At 41.5% G+C, this 9026-nt stretch overlaps 1 pseudogene; it reads right to left on the bottom strand.

The window, feature by feature from the left end:
- Positions 1-1581: 1581 nt before the first annotated feature.
- LOC129060259 (histone-lysine N-methyltransferase SETMAR-like) lies at positions 1582-2606 on the bottom strand (annotated as a pseudogene).
- Positions 2607-9026: the final 6420 nt, after the last annotated feature.

Here is a 9026-nt window from a genome sequence, read left to right as displayed (position 1 = left end):
TGGTTAAGTCACTTGAAAATTTGACCAAATAAAATTAACTTTTCAAATTTTGTAATAAAAGAAGAAAGAATAAATGATTTTCCTAAGGTACTAAAGACAGAAGTTGTATAGGTTTCATTAAGTAACATGGCAAACACTATACAGTGCTTGGACAATTTCAAAGATGGGCAAGTTATATGGTTTGGCTCTGTGGCCCCATCCAAATCTCTTCTCAAATTGTAATCTCCAGGTGTTGAGGGAGGGTCCTGAGGCAAGGTGACTAAATCATGGGGGCAGTTTCCCCCATGCTGTTCTCATGAGAGTGAATGAGTTCTCATGAGATCTGATGGTTTCGAGGTATATGGTGGTTCCCCTTTCTCTCTATCTCTCTGGCCTGCCACCATGTGAGGAAGGTCCTTGCTTTCCCTTGGCCTTCCACCATGATTGTAAGTTTCCTGAGGCCTCCCCAGCCATATGGAACTGTGAGTCAATTAAGCCTCTTTCCTTTATAAATTACCCAGTCTTAAGTAGTTCTTTATAGCAGTGCAAAAACAGACAATACAGCAAACCACATTTTGTAAGCCTCACGCTGTCATCATTACATAAAGAGAATTGTGAAAAGACTAAGTAGAAAGACAGAATGTAAGAATTTTAAAAAGTATGTATTATGGAGTTACAGACCTCAATTAGACTTTAACAGCTATGTGTGTTTGGGCAAGTAGCTTAACTTTGAGCCTGTTCTTCTAATGTAATGGGAATAATGTTATCTAAATGTAATGGGAATAATGTTATCTAATCTCACTGGAATTATTGATTTAAATTGTATGTGAAACACTTAGCTTAGTGGCCAGCACATGGTATTCATCAACAATTGGTAAATATTAATGTTTTATAATTATAAACCATCAACCATCTACTTAAGCCAGATAGTCTAAATATATAAATGTTAAAATGACAGCAAAAGATCCTGCCCAGTGTCCACCAACGACAAGTGAGTTTCCTCCTCTAAGGAAAGCTGCTGGAAACATCATAACCCTCCATCCCCTAGGAAAGAAGGTAATTGTTGGAGGTTTCTCCTGTAAGAAATATTCCTCCTGCCACCACTAGAGCAGACTTCATCTTCTTTCTCTGGGTGTCTCATGGGAATTTCTCTCAGTTACTGCAGAACTCTGTTATGCCACTTCAACAAAAGGCTTTCCCAATAAACATACATTTCCCTTTGATGTGGCTCATGACTTCTCTGTGCCTACAAGATGTTGAAGCTTCAAAAGGCATCTCTGTGTCTGTTGCTTCAGTGTTTATTGTCTCAAGGGGCCCTCAGATGATTTATAAACTAGGTTATATTTAAGAGAAAAAAAGATATTTGTAAAATCCACATTTGGAATACTACAGGACTTCTATAGGATATTTTAAGTTTTAGGAGAAATCAGAAACCAGATAACTCCAGAAAAGAACTGAATAAACCTGTCAATATCACCTGTCTCCCATAACATCACAGTAAGAAACCAGTCCAGAGATAATTCTATTAGGTTGGTGCAAAAGTAACTGTGATTTGGGGCCAGGAATCTTAAATCATTGTAACTAGGCTCAAACACATCCTTATTAATCAAAATAGGAATTATTACAATCAACACATTTTTGCCACCAAGAAATAAGTTTGTTTATTCCTGTGGCATAAAAATCTGTGCCTTGGGATTTGACAAACTCTTGGAAAGCATTTTCTGCATCCTGCTGGTTGTAGAAGTGTTTTCCCTGCAAGAGTTGTCGAGATGCTGGAAGAAGTGGTAGTCAGTTGCTGAGAGGTCAGGTGAATATGGCGGGTGAGGCAAAACTTCATAGTCCAATTTGTTCCACTTTTGAAGCATTGGTTGTGCCATGTGTGGTTGCGTGTTGTGCAGAATCGGGCCCTTTCTGTTGATCAATACCAGCTGCAGGTGTTGCAGTTTTTGGTGCATCTCATTTATTTGCTGAGCATACTTCTCAGATGGAATGATTTCACTGGGAATCAGAAAGCTGTAGTGGATCAGACCTGCAGCAGACCACCAAATAGTGACCATGACCTTTTTTTGGTGCAAGTTTGGCTTTCGAAAGTGCTTTGGAGCTTCTTCTCAGTCCAACCACTAAGCTGATCATTGCCGGTTGTCATATAAAATCCATTTTTCATTGCATGTCACAATCTGATCAAGAAACGATTTCTTGTTGTTGTGTAGAATAAGAGAAGATGACACTTTAAAACGACAATTTTTTAAATTTTTGCTCAGTTCCTGAGGTACCGACCTATTGAGCTTTTTCACCTTTCCAATTTGCTTCAACTGCTGAAATACTGTAGAACGGTTGACGTTGAGTTCTTCTGCCACTTCTCTTGTAGTTGTAAGAGGATCAACTTCGATGATTGCTCTCAATTGGTCATTGTCAACTTCTGATGGCCGACCACTATGCTCCTCATCTTCAAGGCTCTTTTTTCCTTTGCAAAACTTCTTGAACCACTACTGCAGTGTACATTCATTAGCAGTTTCTGGGCCAAATGTGTTGCTGATGTTGCGAGTTGTCTCCACTGCTTTGCGACCCATTTTGAACTCGAATAAGAAAATTGCCTGAATTTGCTTTTTGTCTAACATCATTTCCATAGTCTAAAATAAACATGAAATAAATAGCAAGTAATGTCATTAGCCAAAAAAAAAAATAAAGTGAGAAATGCTCATTAAAATGATGTATAGAAGAGCTATACACTAACCACATTTATTTAAGAATGTACTCCAATATCAAATGGCAGATTCTAACAATGCAAAAACCGCAATTACTTTTGCACTCACCTAATATGTTCCTTTATCTGGATTTGCATGTATTTTCTGGGATAAAGAGTAACAAACAGACTAGTATATTAGTGACACAATTTACTAGCTACATAATATTGGACAAATTACTTGACCTCTCTGAATCTTACTTTTCTCATCTGTAAAACGGGTATTTGGAAACATGCTATGATATTTGAGGTTTTCTTCAGAAAGGGAAGATACACTCTTCAAAGCCAGTCCTCCTCTTTTCCTTTGCAGTGCTGGACTATTCTTGTACTTTATCAAATATTTCAACTTACAGAGATGGCCGGGGCTGGGCAGAGAGCTGTGGATGTATAAAGAAGTAGGCTTTGCTACAGTGAGCCAGGTCATTGTCTAAGACTTTGATGTTAACTTTTAAAAACTTTTAAGAAAAACTATAATTTCAAAATTTTCTAAAGTTATTTGGGGAAAAAAATGTCTACAATCTTCAAAAACAAGCTTAGATTTCTTCAGGCATGTAGGCTTCATTCCCATATTATTATTTAGATAGTAATTAGACAAACATCCCTGGTATGTTAAATAATTTGAAAAATCTCAGGTGACATGGATACACCAAAAAGAGAAATTAAGTGATATTAAAAAATAAATGACTGGAATTTTGCCCCATGAAGGATAGAATATTGGGAACAGACCAATGCTTCTTCTAAAACAAGTAATAAATCAAGATGAAATGTAAGAATAATTGGCTTAAAGGCAATGGAGATCTGCTGAAGCCATGAGGACCTGAAGGTCTGAGGCTTTGGAGAGGGTAGAACCGCAGGGAGGTGAGCTGAAAATGCGCTGCTGCTTTTTTCCTGTGGCCATTTGACTGATTATGGACAAGAACAAGAGGCAGAGAATCCACCCTTGCTCAAGTAAAGAAACATCTTTAGGTGACAGAAACATGAACAGGGCTTTGTGTGGTCTTAAAGGTTTGGAATGAAAAATTGGAGACCTGGGAACCTCAAACATCATCCAGCTTCCCTCTCAATAAGTCTGTTAAATTCTGAAGCTCTGTGAGGCAGCAGGCTAAAAATCTAAGAAGAAAACATTTGAACAGAATTTTCTTCAGTCTTGTGCTGAGAAAACAAAGAGTAGAGTTTAAGGCCTACTAGTGGAACACACCAGGCCCTCAGTTAATAGCCTTGAAGAGCTATATGGTAGAAACAATGGCAAATCAAAAGTAGACTGAGCTTTACAAAACTTGCAAAAATAGCTGATATTCATCTCAGTGCCTGATTGGATTACAGGGATCAGCTTCTTCCTTTCTCTTCCTAGAAAAGGGAAGAATAAACTTTTTTTGGAGCTCTATGTTTAAAAGATAGATGAAAAGTTTGATAATTTTAGCAAAGAACTGAAAATTATTAAAAAATTGGAAATAAAAATATTAAAAATTAAAATATTCTGGAACTTAAGGAATTCAGTATCTGAAACTACAAATAGACAGAAGCAGATAGGCGTGACAGAAAACAGGATTAGTGAACTAGAGTAGGTCATTAGAAAATATTCAAATTAAAGCACCAAAAGAAAAGAAAATACAGTCATGTGTCAATTAATGATGCGGAAATGTTGTAAGAATGTTCTGAGAATGATGGAGATCCATTCTAAGAAATGCATCATTAGGTGATTTTGTCATTTCACGAACATCATAGAATGTACATACAGAACCCTAGACGGCAGAGCTTACTACATACTTAGACTACGCGGAGTAGCCTATTGCTCATAGTTACTGTACTGAATACTGTAGACAACTGTAGCACAATGGTATTTGTATATCTTTACATATCTAAGCATAGAAAAGTTCCAGTAAAAATGGGGTATAAAATATTTTTTAAAAGGGTACACCTGTGTAGGGCACTTGCCATGAATGGCACTTAAAGGACTGGAAGTTGCTCTGGGTGAGTGGGTGAGTGGTGAGTTACTGTGAAGGCCTAGGACATTACTGTACACTACTGCAGAGTATAACACTGTACATTTAGGCTACATTAAATTTATTTTAAAAATTTCTCTTTTTTCAATATTAAGTTAACTTTAGTTTACCATAAATTTTTTGTTCCATAAACTTTTACATTTTTTAAAACTGCTTGACTCTTTTGTAATAATGCTTAGCTTAAAACACAAACACATTGTACAGATGTACAAAAATATTTTCTTTATTTCTATCATTATTCTATAAACATTTTTCTATTTTTAAAATTATTTATTTGTTATTTTTAGCTTTTAGAAATTTTTGGTTAAAAATGAAGACAGAAACACACACATTGGCCTAGGCCTACACAGGGTGAGGACCCTCAATATCACTGTCTTCCACCTCCACATCTTGTCCCACTGGAAAACCTTCAGGGACAATTACACGCATGAAGCTGTCATCTCCTATGATAATGACGCCTTTTTCTGGACACTTTCTGAAGGACCTTCCCCAGGCTTTTCTTGAGGAGGTGTCCATGGTGGTGTGCCTGGTTTCTTTTTTCCATCATAGATTTTCCATCATAGATTTTTTTTCCATCATAGATTTCTGTGACTAATTCAGAGAGAGGGAGACAGGAGTTGAGACACTGACTAGGTGTGAGGGGGTTTGCTAGGGCTCTAATTCACTGCAAGCAGGCTTGAATGAGCAAAAGGCCTCTGGGAAATTCTCTGAAATATTTATGGCTTGATTACGTGTATATTATGGGATGGCATGGTTACTGAACTTCCCTTGATGGTTGGGGTTTAAGCCTTTTTATTTGGGGATTAACACCCCTTGGAGAGCAGGGGAATTTGGAGGTCTGCTGGCTGTGCATATAATGTGTCCCTGCACATCTGCGCCCTCAGTAAGTTCTCATATTGCCATTAGAGCATCCATGAAAAGAATCCAGTGTTTGTGAGTCAATGTCGCTTCCATCCCTCCTCCAATCTGAGCAGATTGAATGATGTCAAGTTAGGAAGGGTTATCTGAGATCAAATGTGGAGGCTTAATTATCACAGACAAAAACCACTAATGAGGAAACAACATTATCTTTCACAGATGAAGCTGTTTTGATGGAAACTAATTTATGGCAAGTGTTCTAATCTCCAGGCTTCATCACGAAGAGGCTCTGTCCTCACCGCTTTCTCCTTCCCCCTCCCCTATCACTTCTCTGCTCTCATTAACTCAGTCTCACAGGAAATCAAAGAGAGAAGACAGTGCTTTCCACACCTTTTACAGGAAAGGAAATGGAAGCAATGAAGTTGCCAGAATTGCTTCCAGGCAAGATTGCCAAAAACAATGTCTTCTTTGGGAGCCCCTCACTTTTCTTTTTGGCTCCTGTTCCCTCATACTTATACCTCTCTCTCTCTTGCTCTGCGTCTCCCTGACCCTTTCCTTCTCTCTCTCTCTCTCTCTCAATCTCTCTCTTTCTCTCCCCTCATTGTTGACTGCTACCTCTTCTGCCTTGGCCTAATTCTCTTCCATGTTCCTTATTTATAAATAAGGGTCTTTGGGGAGGGCCTGACCAGGGCTGGGGCGCTGGCAATGTAGGTTCAGAGCAGAGGTTTTCCTGCCCACACCTCGGGAAAGGATGAGTAGCCTTCAGAGGGTGGGCAGGGGGAGAGGTTATAAGGTTTAGAAATCAAAGCTACTTGTCAGCAAGACATCCAGGGGGACTTCCAGGTGCCACAGGGGGAGTTAGTAAACAGCAGGAAGTGACACGCAGCTGGAAATATCCCTCCCACCTCTGCTTTTATGTTGCTTCTTTCTCTGCTGTTTCCCTGAAGTGATTCACAGTAAACCCACCAAACCCTGCAGCACAGGTGGGACTGGCCAAGGCCACCCCATTGCATGCATGTCCAGCTCTGGAGAGAACCTTCAGGGATTAACTGACCAGTGGCCCCTATGAGGCAGGAAGAAGGAGGCTGGGGATGTCTGGTCTCAGGGGCTGTGGCAAAAGAGGAAGGAGAGAACTGAGTCAATCTAGGGCCAGGCATTGTGTCTGTTCTGCCTGACTGATGCCTCCAGAACACAGGCCAGGTCTTTCCCTTTCTGTATCCTCATTGCCTTCACATATTTTGACATACACAGCAGGGACTCAACACAGAGTCCAGTGAAAGAATAAAGAAATGAATGAAGGAAGGATGCATTTCTTCCTTAAAATGATGTATGCTAATGTTTTACCTAATCCATGTCGCTCTTTAGCAGTTTGGGCCCCAGGGTGTCGGCACGGGGGCTCCCTATCCCCACACTTTATGCTCACTGTGTTGGGAACTGTCAGAACCAGGGCAACCACTGCTGTGTGTGTGTTCCCAGAAGCAGTGGGCCAGGCCGAGGGCAGGAGTCCAGCAGGACAAGGAGCAGAAGCCAACAGTCTGAGCACAGAAAATGTAGAGCGTGCTGGTGAGGGCTGGTGTTCTCAGCCGAGGCTAGCTTGGACTTGCAAAGTACCTGGGGCAATGTCACTGATTCTGCCATCCTCAGGCTGCCTGACCTTGGGCTGGTCACTCATTCCTTGCCAGATGAAGCCATCCAGTTGTAGCAGCAGTGACAACACAAAGCTCACGGAGGGGCCAAGCCTGGGAGGGCAAATATGTTTTATGTCATGAGCTGACACCTTTCAATTGGTCGTGGCTGGCTGGAAATTTGGGTTGATTCTGCAGGTCAGTTCTTGACAGGAAAGGGACCTCTAATCTCCTAGTAGGGTCTGCTGTTGGAAATGAGAGATGGGGTCATGAGACTGTGAAACAAACGGCCAACTGTGGATTCCAGCTGCCGGGTCCACCTACAGTGGCATTGGCAAATATTTCAAACAACACATAATTCTGTCCTTGATGAAATGACACATTGTGAATGGTGAATCCATCAATTCCACTTTCCCTTAGTGGTGGGTAGAGAGGCAAGGAACTCTGACAATAATCAGCCTTCCATGTGGAGCTAAGATCATCTTCATCTGCAGAAAAAAAGCACCCTGGAGATGGATCCAAGAGGGGCAATGCTCAGAGTTCCACCAAACAGGCCTAGGCCAGCACGTCCCACAGCCCCAGGTAGGGCGCGCACTGTTTGCATGGAGTCTGATTACTTATCCAGGCCACCAGGCTGGAGCCAGCTCTCCCTGCTGCACCAGTTCTGCTAACACTAGGCACTCCCAGGCCTTGTTGTCATTACTTGCAGATTGCTGAAAAGTGTCAGCTTTAACTTTCTTTTTTTTTTTTTTTTTCCATAGACCAAATGAATAGGCTTCCGGGGGAGAAGACCGAAGTGCAGCTCTGTTTTTCCAAGCCCATGGCATGGCTTGCCAAGAATGAATTAAACGTTTCCACAGAATCATTTGCTTTGTTTCTAATCGGCTCTGTGAAGTATTTTCCTTCTTCCCAGTGGTTTAAGAGGGACGCATTGGCTCCCTTGGCCAAGCCCCTCAGGCTGGGGCTTTTGGGAAAGGAAGAAATGGAAAACCATGAGAGGCCCTTCAAGAAATCTAAGGGTTGAGGATGAGCGTGGCCTAGCACAAGTAGATCATCAGAAAACACAGGGAGCTGTTCTACCAGGGCTATGGTGACGGAGATGATGGGGGTGCGAGGGTCTCGGGGTCATCAGCCCTGGGGTACAGCAAAATCAACAGTGGTGGTCCAGATGCTAATTTTGTGGCTTGCTCCTACTGGTAGGTTATGGCCAGTCATCTTCAAATCCATATCTGCAGCTCAGTGGAAAGACTTCCTAGGGTAGCCCATGCACTGTGATCTTCCTCTGAGTGGCCTTCGGGCTACTGGTTGCTGTGGTGACCATCTGCAAATTCCTTGGCAGGTCTGGATGCGGCACTGTTGTTGCAAATGCTTCTTTTCTTTCTGTTCTGGAAGACACCATGGGTTCTCTTTTCCAATCTAATTGGCTCCATGCTGAGAGTGTAATAAAAGCCTCTTTTTCTCCAGGAGTCTAAGACTCTCTTTTGGAATGAAAGAGCACTGCTTTTCATGTTGAATTGCTTCTTTGGTTCATCTCTCCATTACAGCACACTCTTTGAGGACTTGTGCAGCCCAGTGAGAACCGGACTGGAGGCCAGCCTCAGTGTCCTGGCTTTGAGCCACAGCCCACTTGCTCTGGGGATCCGTCTCTTCCTGAGATTTCACATGCTGTCTCCATCAGCTCAGGATTGTCCTCCCTTGGGACATTGCTTCAGCTGTTGTTCTTTTATCATGGCTGATTTGTGTTTTTGCTTTTGTTTTTGTTTTTGTTTTGTAAGAAATTGACTGTTATTTTCAAAGTATCCAGGATCTGTCTTTCCT

Source organism: Pongo abelii, chromosome 6 (genome assembly GCF_028885655.2).
Source record: "Pongo abelii isolate AG06213 chromosome 6, NHGRI_mPonAbe1-v2.0_pri, whole genome shotgun sequence".
In the NCBI taxonomy this organism is placed as follows: Eukaryota; Metazoa; Chordata; class Mammalia; order Primates; family Hominidae; genus Pongo; species Pongo abelii.
This window is presented reverse-complemented; position numbering and strand designations above follow the sequence as displayed.